Source organism: Mustelus asterias, chromosome 12 (assembly GCF_964213995.1).
Source record: "Mustelus asterias chromosome 12, sMusAst1.hap1.1, whole genome shotgun sequence".
Classification (NCBI taxonomy): domain Eukaryota; kingdom Metazoa; phylum Chordata; class Chondrichthyes; order Carcharhiniformes; family Triakidae; genus Mustelus; species Mustelus asterias.
Window position 1 is genome coordinate 16,530,381 of NC_135812.1, and position 22,571 is coordinate 16,552,951.

Here is a 22,571-nt window from a genome sequence, read left to right on the forward strand (position 1 = left end):
CAGGGTGACAAGAGGTCATCTTGAGTAAGTCATTAAAGGCAACTTTAAGGATTTTAATAAGTGCAAAACCTCAGGGGCACTTATTGTTAAAAGAATCAGTGTAATGGCCACTGTTGGAAATTGGGGATGTGAGGAGCTCATTAAACCAATTCATTTTGGAAGGGTTAAGCATTTTGCGTCTTCTGTTATCAACCTTCATTGAAAGCTGATTTTATATTAGAAGCAACCTCTAAAAGAAATCTAGTCGGCAAGATGAGTTGGTGACGAAGATAATTAAATAGTGACAGCCTCCTTGTCTTTGATCATAATGGATTGAAATGTTCCACGGCTAAACGCTAAATCCTATTTGTTTAAACTCATGGTAAGATTATGTTTATTCTGTGTTAATAATGATGATGGTATCTTATTCAGGAAGCACCTTATGCAGTATAACTTATTGGGGCGGCACGGTGGCACATTGGTTAGCACTGCTGCCTCACAGCGCCATGGTCCCAGGTTCAATTCTGGCCTCGGACCATTGTCTGTGTGGAGTTTGCACATTCTCCCTGTGTCTGTGTGGGTTTCCTTCGGGTGCTCCAGTTTCCTCCCACATTCCAAACACGTGCGGGTTAAGTTAGGTCGATTACAGTAAGAAGTCTCACAACACCAGGTTAAAGTCCAACAGGTTTATTTGGTAGCACAAGCCACAAGCTTTCAGAGCGCTGCTCCTTCATCAGGTAAGTGGGAGTCGTGTTCACAAACAGGGCATATAAAGACGCAAACTCAATTTACAAGATAATGGTTGGAATGCAAGTCTTTACAGGTAATCAAAACTTAAAGGTACAGACAATGTCAGTAGTAGTGATGGTGACTCCACTGGTGACCCAAGGCCGGAATTGAACCTGGGTCCCTGGCGCTGTGAGGCAGCAGCGCTAACCCACTGTGCCACGCAAAGGTCCATTGACCTCGGGTGGGATCCCCTGGTTTTGGGGTGAGAATCCCACCCTTATTCTCTCATTCACACTGGCAGGTCAGACACACTGTTAGCAAGGGCAATAACAGCTTCTTGCTGCATTTTCTTTTTGAGGTTTAAATCTGGGTTCGTGCATCAGCAAGGACATCATTGCCCCATCGCGGGATGTGGGGTGATTAGGTGACCTGGAAGATTCAAATCTGTCTTTATGGAAAGAAGCGTCAAGGTTGGAGTTCTGAATTTTAAACTGTTGGGGAACATGCATATACAAAGCCATTGGTTTCTGCCTGTCCAACTCTTGATTCAGTGTCTACAGAGTGTCTGGGGGGTTTTACACATAGAGGAGAGTAATAGTTCAGTTTTTGTTCAGTGGACTATCTGTGTGGAGTTTGCACATTCTCCCCGTGTCTGCATGGGTTTCTGCCGGATGCTCCAGCTTCCTCTGAGTCCCAGGATGAGCAGGTTAGGTGGATTGACCATACTAAATGGCCCCTTAGTGTCCCAAGAGGTGTAGATTAGGGGGGAAAGCCATGGTAGATGTGTGGGGTTGCAGGGAATGGGCGGGAGAAAGGGCCTGAGTGAGATACTCTGTCAGCGAGTTGGTACAGACCCGATGGGCCGATTGGCCTCTTTTGCACTGTAGGGAATCTATGTTTAAGGTTACTTGCAGGGTAAGGCCAAGTCCTTTGATCGTAGGGCTGAGTAGCTGTGGTCTAGCTGACTTTTTATTCTTTCATGGGATGTGGGTCTCGCAGGATGGGCCAGCATTAGCTGCCCATCCCTAGTTGCCCATGTCTGAGGGCAGTTCAGAGTCAACCACATTGCTGTGGGTCTGGAGTCACATGTAGGTCAGACCGGGTAAGGACGGCAGATTTCCTTCCCTAAAGGATATTAGTGAACCAGGTGAGGTTTATGAAAATCAGCAATGGTTTCATGGTCATCAGTAGATTCTTAATTCCAGATTTTTTTTATTGAATTGAAATTCCATCCATCCCATACCATGGTGGGATTCGAACCCAGATCCCTATTACCTTGGACCTCTGAATTAAGAACAAAGAGCAGTACAGCACAGCAACAGGCCATTCGGCCCACTTTGCCTGTACCAACACATGACGCCTTTCTAAAATAAAGAACTTTTGCCTCTACACGGTCCGTATCCCTCTATTCCCTGCCTATTCATGTATCTGTCATGTATCTTAAACATTACTATGTATCTGCTTCTACCACCTCCTCCAGCAGCGCATTCCAGGAACTTACCATCCTCCATGTAAAAAATTTGCTTCTCATATCTCTTTTAAACTTTCCCCCTTTTATCTTAAATTTGTGTCCCTTAGTAATTGACATTTCTACCCTGGGAATGGTCCAAAGGCAATACCATTATGCCACCGCTTCTCCCTCCCCAAGCTTAGAAGAGTTCTGGGTGTTTGTCCAACTTGGACACACAGAGTGCCAGGCCCTCCCAAGGGTACATTTCAGTAGCGAGAGCCTCCCCTTGTTCTGCTGTGATACCCACTGGGGCATCTTTTGGGAGACTACTCACATGGAGCCCTATTGGACTGGCCGACATTTTCCTCACAATTTCCAGCGTTCAGGCCTGGGATGATCTATTTTATTCCAATGGGAACACATTGGTCTCCGACTGTTCGCCTTTACGGGCTCGCACACTCCTTTGTGTTTTCAATTCCAGGTGATGGGGTGGGGTGGTCCTTTCCTATTTCCTTTGCCCTGCTTATCTTTCCAATGCTGAATGGGGATGGTTAGAAAAGGGGTCTGCCTGAGTTCCCAGGCCCATGGGTGAGATTGTAGCTGTCTGCAGTGACTGCTGCATCCCAGGCTGTGAAGATTCTCTGCCCATCCAAGCACATCCGCAGGCTGAAGGGTAAGCGGTTTTCAAATTCCTCCAACAATATTAACTCCTACAGCCCCTCATAAGTGTGTGGGACTCCTCAGGACTCCTCAGGTTGGGGAGGCGATGGCCTTGCAGTATTATTGCTGGATTATAATCCAGAAACTCAGCTAATGTTCTGGGGACCCGGGTTTGAATCCCGCCACGGCAGGCGGTGGAATTTGAATTCAATAAAATAAAATTTGGAATTGAGAATCTACTAAGAACCTAAGAACATAAGAAATAGGAGCAGGAGTAGGCCATCTAGCCCCTCGAGCCTGCCCCGCCATTCAATAAGATCATGGCTGATCTGAAGTGGATCAGTTCCACTTACCCGCCTGATCCCTATAACCCCTAATTCCCTTACCGATCAGGAATCCATCTATCCGTGATTTAAACATATTCAACAAGGTAGCCTCCACCACTTCAGTGGGCAGAGAATTCCAGAGATTCACCACCCTCTGAGAGAAGAAGTTCCTCCTCAACTCTGTCCTAAACTGACTCCCCTGTATTTTGAGGCTGTGCCCTCTAGTTCTAGCTTCCTTTCTAAGTGGAAAGAATCTCTCCACCTCTACCCTATCCAGCCCCTTTATTATCTTATAGGTCTCTATAAGATCCCCCCTCAGCCTTCTAAATTCCAACGAGTACAAACCCAATCTGCTCAGTCTCTCCTCATAATCAACACCCCTCATCTCTGGTATCAACCTGGTGAACCTTCTCTGCACTCCCTCCAAGGCCAATATATCCTTCAGCAAATAAGGGGACCAATACTGCACACAGTATTCCAGCTGCGGCCTCACCACTGCCCTGTACAGATGCAGCAAGACATCTCTGCTTTTATATTCTAGCCCCCTTGCGATATAGGCCAACATCCCATTTGCCTTCTTGATCACCTGTTGCACCTGTAGACTGGGTTTTTGCGTCTCATGCACAAGGACCCCCAGGTCCCTTTGCACTGATGACCATGAAACCATTGTCGATTGTTGGAAAAAACCCATCTGATTCACTAATGTCTTTTAGGGAAGGAAATCTGCCGTCCTTACCTGGTCTGGCCTACATGTGACTCCAGAGCCACAGCAATGTGGTTGACTCTCAACTGCCCTCTGAACAAGGGCAACTAGGGATGGACCAGTAGAAATTACCCAGTATTTTACCTATGTTTGTATAATAAGGGATACATTTTTTACTGAAACTTCCTGTCGGCATGCTAGAATTTATCATTGGGTAATAAATGCTGGCCAACCAGTGGTGCCCATGTCCCACGAATGAATAAAAAAAAGACATTACCCACCGGTCAGATGCGATTTGCTTCAGCTGTTCAAGCTCGAGGTAGTTTTGTGTGAGTTTCTCACAAGCGTTCTGGAATTTCTGGCAATGTGCCTTCAGGACGAACCTGCAGACACTGCAGATAGCAGCCTTGGCCTGCTCATACTTCAAGGATGCACCAGGAGACGGCATGGAGTAGACCTCTTGGGCCCTCCCTGACAGCTGCCCTTGAGTCAAAAATCCCCAGATATCCGTGAGCCTTTTAGCTGTGCTGTTACTTTCTCAAATGTGGCAGAAAGAGACTCCACTCGCTTTGAATTTGAGAATGAATCCAGCATACCTGAGGGTCTCAGGGAGTGGTTCCAGGTTAGGGAGATAAAGCGGTGCTACCGGGTAGAGAGGCTTTCACTCACAGCTTCCAGCTGCCCTGGGCTCCCTCTTCCTTTCAGCTGTGTGTTCCATTTCCAATTTTCAGAACTGGCATTCTTCTCTCTCCTTTTCTCTCTCACTCTCTCTTTCTCTCTCTCTCTCTCTTTCTCTCTCTCCTATTCTCTTTATCTCTCTCTCTCTCCTATTCTTTCTTTCTCTCTCCTATTCTCTCTCTCCCACATATTCTCTCTTTCTCTCTCTCACATTCTCTCTTTCTCTCCTATTCTCTCTTCCTCTCTCTCTCTATCTCTCACTCCTATTCTCTCTCTCCTATTCTCTCTTTCTCTCTCTTTCTCTCCTATTCTCTCTTTCTCTCTCTCTTGCTCTCTCCCATTCTCTCTTTCTCTCTCTCTCTCCTCCTATTCTCTCTTCCTCTCGCTCTCTCTATTCACTCGTTCTTGCTCTTTTATTCTCTCTCTCTCTCTTTCTTTCTCTCTCTCCTATTCTCTCTTTCTCTCTATCTCTCTCTCTCCTATTCTCTCTTTCTTTCTCCTATTCTCTCTCTCTCTCTTTCTCGAAATGCCAGTTGCATTCTGAGCTTTCCTGCCTTCAAATTGTGCCGGGGAAGGGATTCGGAGTCATGGTTGAGCCTCACATCTGCCTGTTCTGTCGGATATGTGAGATCCGAGTCTTCTACCAACAACTGTATCAGTTCACTTCACTTTACTGGGTGCCTTTAACTGCACCTCCCTAGCTACAGATTTCAGCAGCTTTGTGCTAAGTGATGTCAATGTTTCATCGTTTAGGTCTCCTTGCTTGATACACATCTGGGCAGCAAAAGTTGCCATTTTCCTAGTGTTAGAGAAATGGAATTTGCTGTGCATGGTTATTTGCGTTTTTAAATTAATTCCAGCCCCAGAGTTTTTCCCTTTGTTTTCCAATTGGCTGTTTTATATCAGATTTGGCTCCTGTCTTAACTTGGATTTGGGTCAAATTCAAATAGGTTATCCTGGATTTGAGCTCCCAATTTCCATTATGGACAGGAGAGGAATTAATTTAAACACCACCAATTTCTCTCCTCACTGCCCATCGATAACCAGAAAGGTGTTTTGATCTGTTTCCTTGGTGGCCTTTTTCCCAATCCCTTGGTTTTTGTGTGATTAAGTCTTTTGCCTCAGGGCGCCAGGGACCCAGGTTCACTTCTGTTCACAAACAGGACATATAAAGACACAGACTCAATTTACAGAATAATGGTTGGAATGTGAATACTTACAGCTAATCAAGTCTTTAAGATACAAGCAATGTGAGTGGAGAGAGCATTAAGACAGGTTAAAGAGATGTGCATTGTCTCCAGACAGGACAGCCAGTGAGACTCTGCAGGTCCAGGCAAGCTGTGGGGATTACAGATAGTGTGACATGAACCCAATATCCCGGTTGAGGCCGTCCTCATGTGTGCGGAACTTGGCTATCAGTTTCTGCTCAGCGACTCTGTGCCACTGTGTGTCGTGAAGGCCGCCTTGGGGAACGCTTACCCGAATATCAGAGGCCGAATGCCCGTGACCGCGGAAGTGCTCCCCAACAGGAAGAGAACAGTCTTGCCTGGTGATTGTCGAGTGGTGTTCATTCATCCGTTGTCGCAGCGTCTGCATGGTTTCCCCAATGTACCATGCCTCGGGACATCCTTTCCTGCAGCGTATCAGGTAGACAACGTTGGCCAAGTTGCAAGAGTATGTACCGTGTACTTGGTGGATGGTGAACAGAATTCCCACTCACCTGAAGAAGGAGCTTAAGGCTCCGAAAGCTTGTGGCTTTTGCTACCAAATAAACCTGTTGGACTTTAACCTGGTGCTGTTAAACTTCTTACTGTGTTTACCCCAGTCCAACGCTGGCATCTCCACATCAGCATTCATTTCCCATCCCTAGTTCCTCTTGGAGGGCAGTTGAGAGTCAACCACATTGCTGTGACTCTATATAGGCCAGACCAGGTAAGAACGGCAGATTTCCTTCCCTAAAGGACATTAGTGAACCAGATGATTTTTCCCGACAATCGACAAGGGTTTCATAGTCATCAGTAGATTCTTAATTCCAGATATTTTTTACTGAATTCAAATTCCACCATCTGTCGTGGCGGGATTCGAACCCGGTTCCCAAAACATTAGTTGTGTTTCTGGATTAATAGTCTAGCGATAATACCACTGGAGCATCACCTCTCCCTTGCGTGTGTCAGTTGTGCTGGTTAGGTGCATTGATCTGGACAGGTGCCGGAGTGTGGCGACTAGGGGAATTTCACAGTAACTTCATTGCAGTGTTAATGTAAGCCTCACTTGTGACACTAATAAATAAACTTTTAACATTTTACCGGGGAAAGGAAGAATTTTGTGCCGTCAAAGGCTGAATCGTGCCTGAAAAATGGGTGCTCCCCAGCCCAATTTATTCTCCTGTGAGCTGCACGTGTGGAGGGAGCACAGATTGAAGCTTTAGCAGCACCTTCAGTATGAGGGACATTTGTTCAGGATGAATACTCGCCAATGGTGGTTGGTGTGCTACCATACGATCCGCGAACTCGGAGGTTGCTTTGGAACATAGAACCAGAGAAACTGGAAGCAGGAGTAGGCCATTCGGCCCTTTGAGCCTGCTCCGCCATTCATTCTGATCATGGCTGATCATCAAATTCAATATCCTGACTCCCCACACCACCCTACCCATAATCGCTTGATCCCTTTAGCCCCAAGAGCTATATCTAATTTCTTCTTGGCTTTGGTTTGTCACAAGGTGTTCACTCATTGCGTGTGCTACTAAACTTACTGACAAATGAAGGAATAAGATAAATACGTGTATTTTAACGTACAACTAACAGGTCACGGGTTTTGGGTGTCGAAGGGTTGGTTGTGTGTGCGGTGACAGAATGCATTGCACAGAGGAGCTTTGTCTGTGAACAGTCACTGCTTATTACAGAGAGGAGTTCAACTGAAAAGTAGGGCATGCCCCCCCGGGACTTCCCCTGTGAAAATCGTACCTCGTCTCAGTGAGTTAAATGAAGAATACAAGGGGGAATCCCGTTGTGCTTTCCCCTGGGCGGCCCTTAGGAAAAACAATGCGCTGAATATCCCCTTAAAATAAACCGTAACACCGGAGAGTTCCATGGGGAACGTTAGATCAGATTACACAGAGGACCCTCTGTACTTGGCACAAACCAGTTCAACTCAACTGAAGAAAATGATGCTTTTAGCCGGGGACCTGAATATTCAGCTATACTGTTGCTGCCACCTGCAGTTTGACACAAGCAATGCGAGTCAAATTGTACTTATCCCATCCCCTTTGTTCTTTTTCTCACCGTGTACCCCCAACCCCCGACCTTTCTCGCTTGTTTAAAACCTATTACAGGGGAGGCAATGGCCTAGTGGTATTATCGCTAGACTATTAATCCAGAAACTCAGCCAATGTCCTGGGGATCCTGGTTCAAATCCCGCCATGGTAGATTATTAATCCAGAAATTCAGCCAATGTCCTGGGGATCCTGGTTCAAATCCCGCCATGGTAGATTATTAATCCAGAAATTCAGCCAATGTCCTGGGGATCCTGGTTCAAATCCCGCCATGGTAGATTATTAATCCAGAAATTCAGCCAATGTCCTGGGGATCCTGGTTCAAATCCCGCCATGGTAGATTATTAATCCAGAAACTCAGCCAATGTTCTGGACACCCGGGTTCAAATCCTGCCACAACAGATGGTGAAATTTGAATTCAATAAAAAATATCTGGAATTAAGAATCTATTGATGACCATGAAACCATTGTCGATTGTTGGAAAAACCCATCTGGTTCACTAATGTCCTTTAGGAAAGGAAATCTGCCATCCCTACCTGGTCTGGCCTACATGTGATTCCAGAGCCACAGCAAAATGGTTGACTCTCAACTGCCCTCTGAAATGGTTGAGCAAGCCACTCAAGGATGGACGTTCAAGGACGATTAGGGATGGCCCAGCCAGTGACGCCCCTGTCCTACAAATGAACAAAATAAATCTCCACCTTTCCCCAGGGCTGAGAAAAAAATCCTCAAACTGTGTGTTTCTCTATCCGCAGATGCTGTCCGATCCGCTGAGTATTTCAGGCGCTTTCTGTCTTTATTTACCATTTCCAACCCCCAGAGTGTTTGGGTTTTTTTGGGGGTTTTTTTGAAGAAAGGGGGCATTTTCTTTTCGCTGTTGGCAAGACTTTGGGTGCCACTGGTGTGCACAGTGCAAACAGTTTCATCCTCGGTGTGATGGGGCTATTACACCATCATCTCCATGCCCACAAATCAATATCTTTACACTTTAGGTTGGATGGGTTAATGGTGGGATGTAGATAGGTTCAAATAGAAGCTGAGGCAGGTGGATGTTTGGAGTGGACTCCCTTTGTCAGAACAAACTGTGGACAGGGTGTCTGCCATCCTGGCATTGCCCTACCAGAGACTAGTGGACCTTCCCAGTTTATGTCAGCAGTTAGAATCATAGAATCCCTGCGGAGGAGACCATTCAGCCCAATGAGTCTGCATCAACTCTTTGACAGAATACCTTACCTAGGCCCTCTCCCCCATCCTGACCCCGTAATCCCACACATTTCCCATCTAACCTACACACCTTTGAACACTAAGAGGCAACTTACCATGGCCAATCAGCCTAACTTGCACATCTTTGGACCCTAAGAGGCAACCTACCGTGGCCAATCCGCCTAGCCTGCACATCTTTGGATCTAAGGGTAATTCAGCATGGCCAATCCACCTAACCTGCACATCTTTGGACTGTGAGAGGAAACCGGAGCACCCGGAGGAAAACCCACGCAGTCACGGGGAATGTGCAAATGAGGAATGTGCAAACTCCACACATAGGGTCGAAATTTCCCGCCATGCCCGCCACAGGAATCATAGCGGGCGAGGGGTGGAGCTTGGAAAGGTCCATCGAACTTGGGTGGGATTTTCCAGTTTCGGGGTGAGCAAAGCTGGAAAATCCCACCCCTACAGTTACCCAGGGCTGGAATTGAACCCGGATCCCTGGCTCTGTGAGGCAGCAGTGCTAACCACTGTGCCACCGTGCCTGCCGCCCATCTGTTGTTTAAATATCAGTCCAGAGTTGCTGGCTGCGTTTTCAGTGTCTGCTCGCTAGTCTCTTCCTTGCATTGCCGCCCACTGCTGCAGCTACTCGCATGTTCTTTGTTCCCTCTACATCGTTAATTGCTTGTTCTTTCCTTTGTGTGCTGCAACCTTCAGTCATTGACTGATCTCTCATTTACTTTGATGGATGTTCTGGGTAATTCCCAGGGTTAGTCTCCCTCTGACGGTTTACTCTCCCGGTCCTTTCTGGCACTCTGAGTCGACCCCAAATGAAAGCAACATCCTCGGGGAGGCTGCAAATCAGATATAGAAGGAGAAGGGCTGCAAAGACCCAGCTGGTCACGCAGGGAGAGAGAAAGAGAGCTAATATTTCCTTGTCATCGGAACTGGGAAAGGTTAGGGATGTAACAGGTCGCAAGCACCGAAACACTTGTTTCACCCTTTCCAGTTCTGCAGAAGCGGGAAGCCAGGAATGTTGCTGTTGGGACAGTTTTGTTTCTGAATCTGCCCTAGCTCGGAGCTGAGGAAACAGTTCCCCATAACCACTGCCGTGTAGCTAGGTGCCAAGGCTGCAGAAATGGTCAAAGAACATCTTTGCCAGTGTAGGAAATCAGTTTATTTATTTATTTTCCACAGGTAAGGCTTGCATTGACACTGCAATGAAGTTACTGTGAAATTCCAGCGCCTGTTCGGATCAATGCACCAAACCAGCAAGTCTTTCAGATTGTGGGAAGAAACTGAAGCACCCGGAGGAAACCCACGCAGACACGGGGAGAACATGCAAACTCCACACTGACAGTGACCCAAGCTGGGAATCGAACACGGGTCCCTGGCACTGTGAGACAGCAGTGCTAACCACTGTGCCACCATAGGATAAATGGAAGACCGATCATCCCAGCATGTGCCAGCTAGTGCCACTGAAAGTAAGAATTACTGTCATTTGGAAGTATACAAACGTATGGTCAACCAGTCCCCATGTCGGAGTGGTGGTGCCATTGTATTTGTGGCTGCACCTCCCTTTGGGAAGGTGAACCAGTGACACTAATTATCTACCAAAGTGAGGCACGTTCACCTCAGTCTCTGAGTGTCTCTCCTGGTGGTTCACCTGATCTGATGATATAAGTCATCCTCACCTTTCGGACATGTTGGAGGAGATGGGATCCCCGTAAATCTCCCGGACTAGCAGACATTTCACATGGTTCTTTATCCTTCAACTGCAGAAACCAGGGCCAGAAATTTAATGGGGAGGCGATGGCCAAGTGGTATTATTGCTAGATTATTAATCCAGAAACTTAACTAATGCTCTGGAGACCTGTGTTCGAATCCTGCCACGGCAGATAGTAGAATTTGAAATCAATTTTTTAAAAATCTGGAATTAAGAATCTACCAATGACCATGAAACCATTGTCGGAAAACCCATTGGTACACTTTCCTTTAGGGAAGGAAATCTGCCATACTTAGCTGGTCTGGCCTACATGTGACTTCAGAGCCACAGCAATGTGGTTGACACTCAACTGCCCCCTGAACAAGGGCAACTACGGATGGGCAATAAATGCTGGCCAGCCAATGACACCCATGTCCCACAAATTAATTTAAAAGAAATTCTCGTCTGACCCGCTGCAGGAATCGTAGCAGGCGAGACAGAAAATCGATGGGTCATTTAAAGGTCTGTTGACCTGAGGCAGGAATTTCAGGTCTCGGGCTGCATGTGGCCAAAAGGTCCTGCCTCATGACTGTCACTCCCCTACAAAGAAAAACCTTCCAGATCACCGCTCCTCTTTTGGTCAGCCTCACTATCCAAAGTCCCTGAGCTTATTAAAAAAGAAATAACTGCAGGAAATACTCAACAGGCTTGGTAGCCTCTGTGGAGGAACAATCAGAGTTAACAAAGAACAGCACAGCACAGGAGCAGGCCCTTCGGCCCACCAAGCCTGCGCCGACACATGTTGCCTTTCTAAAAGTTTCAGGCCAACGATCTTACATCAGAATTTCCCCACCTCATTGCATTGTGAAATCTGACCCAAATCCGACTTTGGATAACTGTATGGGTGGGATTTTCCGGCCACGCTCGTCCCGAAACTGGAAAATCCTGCCCGAGTTCAATGGACCTTTCCAAGCCCCTCGCCCGCTACGATTTCCGTGATGGGCATGACAGGAAAATTCGCCCCTATGTGTGGCGTTTGCACATTCCCCATTTGCACATTCCCCACCTCATGGCAACCTCACCCCCCCCCCCCCACCCTCCACTCCACCACCCCACCCCCCCCCCCCCACCCCTCCCCACCCACCTCCTGTTGGCAAAGCCAGTCTGATCCCACCTATGGAGGCTTGAGGGGTCCCCTTTTTCCACTTTCCATGCCCTTCACATCAGTTACTCTGAGTCCTCAAGGGTTAACACCAAGATTTCAGTGAGAAACAACGTGGTGGGCCAGATTGTTAAATATAACAGAGGTATAAAGAACACTGCGTCCCGTAAAACCGCCCATCGGAGAGGATTCCACAAACACTCGCTCGGTACAAAACAAGCATTATTGTTAAAATGATAAATAAACACCATTTTCTGAAGTAGTTTCTGTCAGGAAGCATTTGCTTTCTCTCAATGCTCAGCAGGGTGGGTGAATCTGGATTGCATCAATCTCCTGTGAACTGCACTCATTTCCTCTCCCTCAGCCGGGCCAAATCCTCAAGGAGGGGACCAGTGTTACTAATTAAAACAAGCCTCTGACTTTCAGAGCATGACACCAGGGAGCCATGCACTCGGCTGCTTTCGAGAGCATTGAATGCTCCCAGGTACACACCCACTGGGATTTTGCTGAGGGAGGGGGCAGCAGAATTCATTTGCAGCCTTAATCCCCTCATAACGGGTTACTAGGCAGCAAAACTTTGGAATTATCCTGAGGAATATCCCATTGGGAATCAGGAAACGTAAACTGGGAAATAAAAGATCCTCGAATAATCGATGGTACATCTGATGGCGTTTTAATGAGATCTGTGAGACACACAAGTACGTTTGCGAAATACAGACTGCTTCTTCCTCAACATTATTACTTTATTTCCAAGATTCTTGCCCTTCTCCTCCACTCCATCGCTGGGTTTGATTTGATTTGATTTATTACTGGCACATGTATTGGGATACGGTGAACAGTATTGTTTCTTGCGCGCTATACAGACAAAACATACCATCCATAGAGTACATAGGGGAGAAGGAACGGAGAGGGTGCAGAATAATGAGCGCAATTGATCGGTAAGGTACCATCAGGCCTAATCAGCAAGAATAGCGGTGCAGGGAGTGATGGGGGGGGGGGGGGGGGGGGGGGGCAGGGGGTGGGGGGGATGGGAATTGGCCGCACCAATTAGCTCCTTTTACACTGGCTTCAATTGAAATTCCCAAATACACTTAAAGGGGGGAATTTTCCTGTCCCGCTGGCACGGGAATCGTAGCAGGCAGGGGACAGACCATGTAAAGGTCCGTTGACCTCGGGCAGGACTTTCCGGTTTTAGAGTGAGTGAGGCCGGAAAATCCCGCCCAAAATGTCAGAAAACGTAAGTGCCACAATACCTGAGACGCAAAGGGCATGGTCATAGAATCGCTTACAGTGCAGAAGGAGGCCATTCAGCCCCTCAAGTCTGCACTGGCCACAATCCCACCCAGGCCCTATTCCCGTAACCCCACATTTACCTTGCTAATCCCCCTGACATTAGGGTCATTTTAAAATAGCCAATCAACCTACCCAGCACATCTTTGGACTGTTGGAGGAAACCGGAGCACCCGGAGGAAACCCACGCAGACACGGGGAGAATGTGCAAACTCCCCACAGACAGTCGCCCAAGGCCAGAATTGAACCTGGGTCCCTGGTGCTGTGAGACAGCAGTGCTAACCACTGTGCCATTGTGCTGCCCCACTATGTTATTCAATAGTTATTTGTCACAGCTACTGGCTATATTATTGTGAGCTTCACAATCTGTCCTCCAACACAAGCGCCTCATGTTTTTGTCAGCAAATTGTTAATCGATTCTAAAGGCTGGGCTCACAGGTTTCAGAGACTGACCCTCATGACTGTCCCAATCCATAAGGTCCAGGACAATTTAATGACCCTGATTTAAAAATCAGGTGACATGGTAGCACAGTTGCCATTGACAATTTCCCTCTGCTTTCTATTCATCTCATCAATTCAATAGTTAATATTTCCAGTCTGCGTCCCATGAGCTTTAGTTTCAGTTGCCATTCTTGCTGTCAGTGGTAGTTGGTGAGAACTCAATCAATATCAGACTCAAGGGGCGCAGAATTGAACTCAGTTTGAGTTATTTGGATTTGCATTCCTTTGTTCCTTTAGGGTTGTGGAGCCACCGAACAGCAAAGCACATCCCTCCTCATTACGATCAACCATTATCTGGTGGCCATTTGGCATCAGAACAGAGAAGCCAAAGGGGAGGAATTTCTGTGACTGTGTTCCCCAACCCTTGGTTCTCCATTTGTTCATTATTTGTGATTAGCGCTGCTGCCTCACTGCGCCAGGGACACGAGTTCGATTCCTGGCTTGGGTCACTTTGCGGAGTCTGCACGTTCTCCCCGTGTCTGCTTGGGTTTCCTCCGGGTGCTCCCGTTTCCTCCCACAGTCCGAAAGACGTGCTGGTTAGGTGCATTGGCCATGCTAAATTCTCCCTCAGTGTACCTGAACAGGCGCCGGAGTGTGGCGACTAGGGGATTTTCACAGTAACTTCATTGCAGTGTTAATGTAAGCCTACTTGTGACACTAATAAATAAACTTAAAAGAAAAGCTTCCACATCACATTCTCATTAAAACATTTTTAAAAGTTTAATGAGACTGTCTAATTTGTTTGAGTAAAAAAGATCAAGTTTGGTGTAATGAGGGACACCCTGTAATTACTCCCAGGAATTGGTTACGCGATGCATCCATTAGTTTAACCGTTCCATAACAGAATCTACAAAAAGATCAGCAATTGGATTCTGTCACTCATTCACCGTGTTGCAGTGGTGTGTTCCCTGTGTCCACAATGATTGCTCTATGTTCTAAGAGGTTAACTTGTGAGATTGTATCCGTCTGCTGACGTTTCCAGGTACAAAGTATTGATCTATCGGCTAACTGACACAATCCAAGTCATTCTGATTTACAAAGGAAGGTCTCACGCTTTCCTGATTCAAGAGCTAGAACGTGAGCCCTGTGTGGGAAAAGGAACAAACGGCTGAGATTGGGAGCGGTGATCGAGAGGCCGTGAAGGAGCAGCTAGTTGGCAACTCGGACTTTCAAATGCTCAGCTTCATCACTTTGACAGCCAAAACCCATGACCACAGGGCGGTCAGTTCCTCAGAGGCACTGGAACATAACGTCACCTGAATTAACCGTTACCTTTATATGATTGTCCACTGCTTGGATTTTAATCCACAAGACTTTCAAATTGCAGAGGAATTTGTGCATGTCCTTGTTTCATACACCCACCTCCTCCCCCAACATTCATCCACTCCTCTCCCCCAATGCCTGAAATCACACACCCCCCATGCCAGCAATTCTCCCCCACAAGTACCTGTAGCACTCTCCCCGCCCCCCCCCCCCCCCCCCCAGTGCCTGCATCCTCCCAGTGCCTGCATCCCACAGTGCCTGCACACCCAATTCCTGCAACCCCCCTCCCAGTGCCTGCACTCCCCCCAGTGCCTGCACCCCCGAGTGCCCGCATCCCCCTCCCAGTGCCTGCACTCCTCCCAGTGCCTGCACCCCCCCCTGTGCCTACCTCCCCCCAGTCTGCATTTCCCTTCCAATGTCTGCATCCCCCCAGTGCCTGCATCCCCCCAATCACTTTATCCCCCCAGTGCCTGCATCCCCCCAATCACTTTATCCCCCCAGTCCCTGCATCCCCCCAGTCCCTGCATTCCCCCAGTCTGCACTCCCCTCCTAGTGTCTGCATCCCTCCAGTGCCTGCATGCCCCCAGTCTGCACTCCCCTCCTAGTGTCTGCATCCCCCAGTGCCTGCATCCCCCTGTTCCTGCATCCCCCCAGTCCCTGCATTCCCCAGTCTGCATTCCCTTCCCAGTGTCTACATTCCCCTCCCAGTGTCTACATTCCCCTCCCAGTGTCTACATTCCTCTCCCAGTGTCTGCATCCCTCACCCAGTCCCTGCACACCCGCCGCATTCCCCCCCCCCCCGCCCCTCCATGTCTGCATCCTCCCCCCCTCTCCCCTCACCCCCTGCATTCCTCTTCCTCATCAAATTCCTTACTCCATATTGAATATATGGCGGACGGGGTGGTCCGGTCCCTTGAGTTTCCCCTGTTCAATTACTACTCCTGCCCACTGGTATTGATGCCTCTCCTGCCACTTTTGTGTGCCAGACACTAAAGAGCTTGAGATATTGCAGTTTCAAATCACCACCCAGGGAGGGGGGTGGGGGGAGGGGAGGGGCGGGGTGGGGGTGGGTGGGTGGGAGGGGTATTGGAAGAGCAAGGAAATTACCTTCCCCCCAAATTGTAAAAAGAAGTCAGTAACTAAAGGTCGGACTGTACAATGAATGTGACCATGTGTGTGTCTCACATACGTCTCGAGAAATAAAGACAGAAAATGTTAGTCCTGATATGTCGCTTGTATTGGTACCCAGACGATTATCTGTAAAATCTCGGGGATTTGGGAATTAGGATCTTTATCCTGCATTCTCATTTCCAGCATGCTAATCCTTCAACAATTCCATTGAGGAGATTATCAGACTGTCCATCTCATTAGGTAACTACAAAGCATACCAAACTCTCCCTGTTTATTGTGTGGGGGTGTGTGAGTAATATTCCCACTGTTTTGGAGTGGAATGCTGTTAAGGTAACAAATATGCTAATTGCAGTTAATGAATGTTTAATGATCATCACCAGTTAAAGTGTTCCAGATTCATAGAATCCTACAGTGCAGAAAGAGGCCATTCAGCCCATTGAGCCTGCACCGACAACAATCCCACCCAGGAACTATCCCCATAACCTCACATATTCACCCTGCTAATCCCCCTGACATTAAGGGGCAATTTAGCATGGCCAATCGACCTAACCTGCACATCTTTGGAGTGTGGGAGGAAACCGGAGCACCAGGAAGAAACCCATGCAGACACTGGGAGAACGTGCAGACTCTGCACAGAAGTCACCCCGAGGCTGGAATTGAACCGGGTCCCTGGCGCTGTGAGGCAGCAGTGTTAACCACTGTGCTGCCCAACATAGTGAAAATCAAGCAAAGAACTTCCAATAACTCGACAGTGCTTCATAGGCACTCGTTCCACTTACACAGAAGCCTCTGAACAAGTTAGGAGTCCACCCTGTTCTCATCTCTTGCCAGTGTTTGAAAGGCTCCTTAACCCAGCTCTTCATTCAGTGGCCTTAGGGATTGGTGTTACCCGAGTTTGCAGCAACTATTTCTTATGGGCTTTTTGCAGTGGTTAGCACTGCTGCCTCACAGCACCAAGGATCTGGGTTCAATTCCGGCCTCAGGTGACTGTCTGTGCGGAGTTTGCACATTCTCCCCAAGTCTGTGTGGGTTTCCTCTGGGTGCTCCAGTTTCCTCCCACACTCCATAGATGTGCGGATTAGGTAGATCGGCCATGCTAAATTGCCCGTTAGTGTCTGGGAATAGGTCTGGTTGGGATGCCCCATTGGAGAGTCGATGGGCCAAATGGCCACCTTCTGCACTGTAGGGATTCTGTGATTCTATGGCCAGGTTGCCAAGAAGTGGAAAATGGAGATCTTTTCAGACTGGAAGGGTAGATTAGTTGGTGAGATGACCCTTCCCCACTGCCTTTGCTGTGGTTTCTTTTACACAGCTCCTTGTCGCACACTATAGAGGAAGCCTGGGAGATGGGCTGCTCGCTTGACCTATCACTTGAAGATATCACTGATGCGGGTTCAGCCCATGGGCTGGGGAACTGATGGGGAACCCGTGTTGTTTCTGAGGGCAAGGGCTGGCCGGATTAAGTGGGGCCTTAATCGGCCAGTGTTGGACCATCCCTGGGATTTAGGACCCCTCTGGGATGAGATCCCATCCAATGAGAGCTACCAGTCTCTGCCACCCAATCATAGACTGGCTGCTCTCCATTAAAGGCACCCGGAACAGTAACGTGCCCGGGGAGGGGGTCTAGGATTGCTGAGGAACACGGGACCCTGCTGAGTGAGGCTGGTTTGCGGGGGGGTGGGGGGGGAGTGGGGGTGGAGGGGGGGGGGGTGGAGGGGGGGAGCATGGGGGGCAGGGTGGTCGGAGGCAATGGCAAGGGTTGGCATTTAGTGGCCATGTTTCTGCCCAATGCCAGGTCCATCAATTGGCACTAAATGCCTTTGGAAGAGGGACACCCCCTAAAAGGCCACAGGCAAACCAGATAGGGCAGGCTGGATGGTCTTCTGGGGGCATGGGGATGCTGCGGCACTTACATTTAATCATTGAGCCCCCACTAAACCCCAGTGTGTTCAGGGATAATTGGTGTCAATTAGCACCAGAGTAACGAGTGGGTCAGTTCCTCTCATGGGGCCCTTTCCTGCTTCTGACCTATTCACAGGAGGTTTACCCACCTTTAGGACACTGACATTTAGCTGCTCCTGTAATTAAGAGGATCTGGCCACAATGCGCCCTGTCGCGATGGGCCGCATTATAGCCCAACATAGAATTATAGAATCCTACAGTGCAGAAGGAGGCCATTTGGCCTACCAAGTCTCATCCAGGCCCTGCTCCCATAACCCCATGCATTTACCCAAGCTTGTCCCCCTGATACTAAGGGGCAATTTAGCACGGCCAATCCACCTAACCCGCACATCTTTGGACAGTCACTAATAAATCCAACAGGGAATTCTGGAGAAACCCCTTTACCAGAGAGTGATTGGAATGCGGACCACACTATCACAGGGAGTAGGCGAGGCGAATAGCATGGACGGAAAAGGGAGAGAGATAGAAAAGGGGTTGAAGATGGGTTGGAGGAGGCTAGCGTGAAGCATTAACATCAGCCTGTTAGGCCGAACTGCCTGTTGCTTTGTATAATTTCCTCGTGATTTGCTTTCTGTCAATCTCCTGACACACCCTCTGTGGAACATTGACCCTAAAGAAGATATTTAGGATTCGCAATGAAGGGAAGGAAAGACATTGGAGACATTCAGAAAGCAAGGGAAGGTATATGTGGGAGGTATATTTTCCTCTATTCTCTATCATGAAATTATAACCATAGGTAGAATCTACTCATAATTCACCGCCTATTAATTCAAAGTAACTGGCTGATTCAGCTTCGGACATTTTTTTGTGACATTTTTTCTGACATTTGTGTGACACCCACACCCACACACATACACACACACACATACCATGCATACAGAGGCAGCACAGTGGCACAGTGGTTAGCACTGCTGCCTTACAGCGCCAGGGACCCGGGTTCGATTCCCGGCTTGGGTCACTGTCTGTGTGGAGTTTGCATGTTCTCCCCGTGTCTGCGTGAGTTTCCTCCGGGTGCTCCGGTTTCTTCCCACAGTCCGAAAGACGTGCTGGTTAAGGTGCATTGGCCATGCTAAATTCTCTCTCAGTGTACCCGAACAGGCGCCGGAGTGTGGAGGCTAGGGGATTTTCACAGCAACTTCATTACAGTGTTAATGTAAACCTACTTGTGACACTAATAAATAAACTTTAAAGCACACACATGCACCCTCACATGCAAATACACACGTACGTGCCTGCACACACACATGTGCACACACACACATACAAACAAACACACACATTCGCTCACTCCACTGGTCACAATATCCCATTTGTCTCTAGTTTACCCGAACAGGAAGCCAAGGTTGTTGAACATAATGACCTTTACTTCCAGGGCTACTGACAATCTTCAGAGAACAGAGTCTTGTTGAAGCATCCTCCCTCCTGATTTACACTGGCAAGGGTTAGGGAGAGGGTTCAGACTGCAGTGTCTGCTTTACCATCCTGTTGACAAACTGCTGCTTGTCCGCTTGGCTCCTATGACCCAGTGGAACACGTTTCCTGACACCCAGTGTCAGGGCAAGGTCGGTCAGGAAGCTCGACAATAAGACAAACAAATTGGTTCCGACGATAAAGCAGCGAGTGCAGACTACCTGAGTTGAATGTTGTCTCAGAGTCGCCCCACTTCCTCTGGGATAACCTTTAAGTAGCAACTCGCCTTTGCATCCTTCAAAACAAACACAATTGCAGCTTGATTAGGAAGTGGAATCTGTTACTTGTCTGGGAGGGTCACAAGCAAATTGCAATTCACAAAATAAATTCAAGATGTACAATTTTCCTTTTAGCCTCCCGGAGCATGACACAGAAAAAAAAAACGAAGCAATCTTTATAACTGCATTCAAACGTGATTTATTAATTTATTAAAATTATTGCTTTTTGGTGACAGTTGATACATAAATAAGCAATGGCCTTTTCCCCTCCTTCCCTTCCTTTCCCTTCCAACTTCTTGTCCAATGGGCCAAGCAGCAATCTGAATCCTGTCCTCTCCGAACCTTCACACACTTGCACTTCCACCAGGGGCTGCTAGATGGCAGTCAGGAGCACTTGGAAGAATTCTCTCTTGCCCAAAGCAAGAGGTACTGAGGCCAATTGTCCCAGCTCTTTAGCATGGCCCTGACTGTGATCAGTTAACTCAGCTTACACCAATCAGTCCACTGTTCCAGGCCTTAAACAGTCATGAGAGTATTTTGAGATGATTAAAAGTCTCAAATTCCACCCTCCCCCCCGCCCCCACAACCAGTTTCCTGGCAAGGCACAAATTCTGGCAAGGCATAAATTTGGATGTAAATGAAATCCTTTGTGCGGGATTTTCCAGCCGCACTCGCCCCAAGACCGGAAAATCCCGCCTGAGGGCAATGGATCTTTGCATGGTCCGTGTCCCACCCACTACGATTCTTGTGGCGGGTGGTCTTCAGAGGCAGAAGTGCCTTCATCAAAATCCCTTGATTTACAACTCTAACAGCAGTACACAGAGTGCTATCAGTCAGTGGCCTATCTCTGGGAGTGCCAGAGGAACTGACACTCCCGGTTACATACAAGGAAAAGACTCCCTGATTGGCCCATCAACTGACTGCTTAATCAGGGACATCTTTTGTTGTCCAACCAGATAAATGAAATCAAACTAACTCAGGGACAACTGAAAAGGAGCAGCTCCCTAAAAGGAGGGGAACCGCCCAAAACAAAAAACAAAGCGGAGAGGAAACTTAAAACATCAAATTAAAATGTGATTAAAGGGGTCAATAATACACCCCAGTCCCTGCGGTGCCCAGCGGGGCACGGAAGGCATCAACTATGCCCTCGGACACCACATGCTCCCTTTCCAGACTCCTTAATCAGGGAGTTCATATTCCAATAGGCCAACCTCAATGATCTGATTGAAGTCATTACAGGTGGGACAGGAAACCTCCAGTCTTTGGGATGATCTTTAACTTTATTGTTGTGATAACCCCCAGGACTTGCATGGGGAATCACTGATGGACCTCCCTGTAGGACTCGTTGAATACGAGCTCCCTGGAGATGGGTAATTAGCTCACCAGCTCATATACCGAGCCCTGTATAAAGCAGGCCCCTGAGTGGGTCCATTATTGTATTGTCCTGGTTGGGACCTGTTTGTGTTCAGCAAAGGCTTGTGGTTTCGCTTTACTTTACTTTGCGGAATAAAGCACCGTTCCTTTACAGCTAACTCTTGGAGTTATTATAATCTGATAGTGTAAACAGGTGATAGTCAGTCAGGGATTCACCTTATTGCTGTTTGTGGGACCTTACAGATTGGCAGCTGTGTTTGCCCACATATCACTAATGAGTACTTTTCAAATATAATTCCCTGGCTGTGAAATGCTTTGCTTTGGAATCCTCTTCGGACACTATAAGGTGTTTTGTAAATGCAAATGTTTCTTGAAGAAAATTGAACTTGAAACATTAATTTTCCAATTTAATTGGCCTAAAACAGATGGAATAATTTAGCCAGGCAGAGAGAGGCCTGTGCCTGATCTGTGAGGGCATCTGGACCTCAGCTATTACTTGGGTCCTTCTTTTGTAGGTGACCGCTGATGCCTGCCTGAAATGAGACACCGGCCTCATTTCACAATTAACCCTCACAAATGAAGCTCCTCAGTCCTCACCTCAGACCCTCATGTGTATGTCAGGCCTAGAGCAGTCTAACCATTGGCCTTTAAAAGGCCTGCTGGAGGATGTTCAAAAGAAGGCCCCAAAACTCCCGGCAGCTGTGGAGTCTGGCAGGTCATGATTGCTCCTCAAGGCTCCATGAAACAACTGAAGATTTACAACTCACCCAGCCTTACACCCCACTCATCCACGACTCCGAATTGACTCCCAAGCGGCCACTTCCCCCCTCACCCCAACACCTGGGCTGATCTGTAGCCTTGGGCACATTGTGGCCTCGACTCACATTCGGCACCCGACTGACACCAACTGTATCATGAAAATGAGGGCCATGGATAATATCTCTTCAGCCCCTGGCCTCTCCATTCCCGTGTACAATCAATGCGTGCCCCTAGGTATACTGGGATACTGAAAAGGTTAGGCATGGTCATTCTGATTGCAATGTGTGCGCATCCTCACCCAACACGAAACTCAACAATTCCCACCCTCAAACAGGAAAAGCTGAAGAGATTGAGTTGGAGAAATTACGTTCACAGATTCATTTTCACCTTTTCTGCAGTTGGCAATTTTCATTATTTTGTCATCGGTTTTCTTTGGAAATTTTTTGCCTCTTCCTTCTGGAGTATTGCTGAGAAAAGAGACATGCTGTCAAAGCTTTCCATCTTGCACTCATCAGGACAGCTCACAACAGTAAGGGGGCAAACAACAATTTATATTGCATGAAAAGGCAGTGAAGATCAGCGCTCTCTTCTCAAGCAGTACAAATTGTTGTTTGCGTTACTGTTGATTCGTTCTTGCAAGTTGACCAGATGGGTGCAAGATGAAATGCTTTGCTAACATATCCCTTTCCTCCTTCTTCTTTACCTCATTCCAGTATCTTGGCCAGATGGGAATAAAA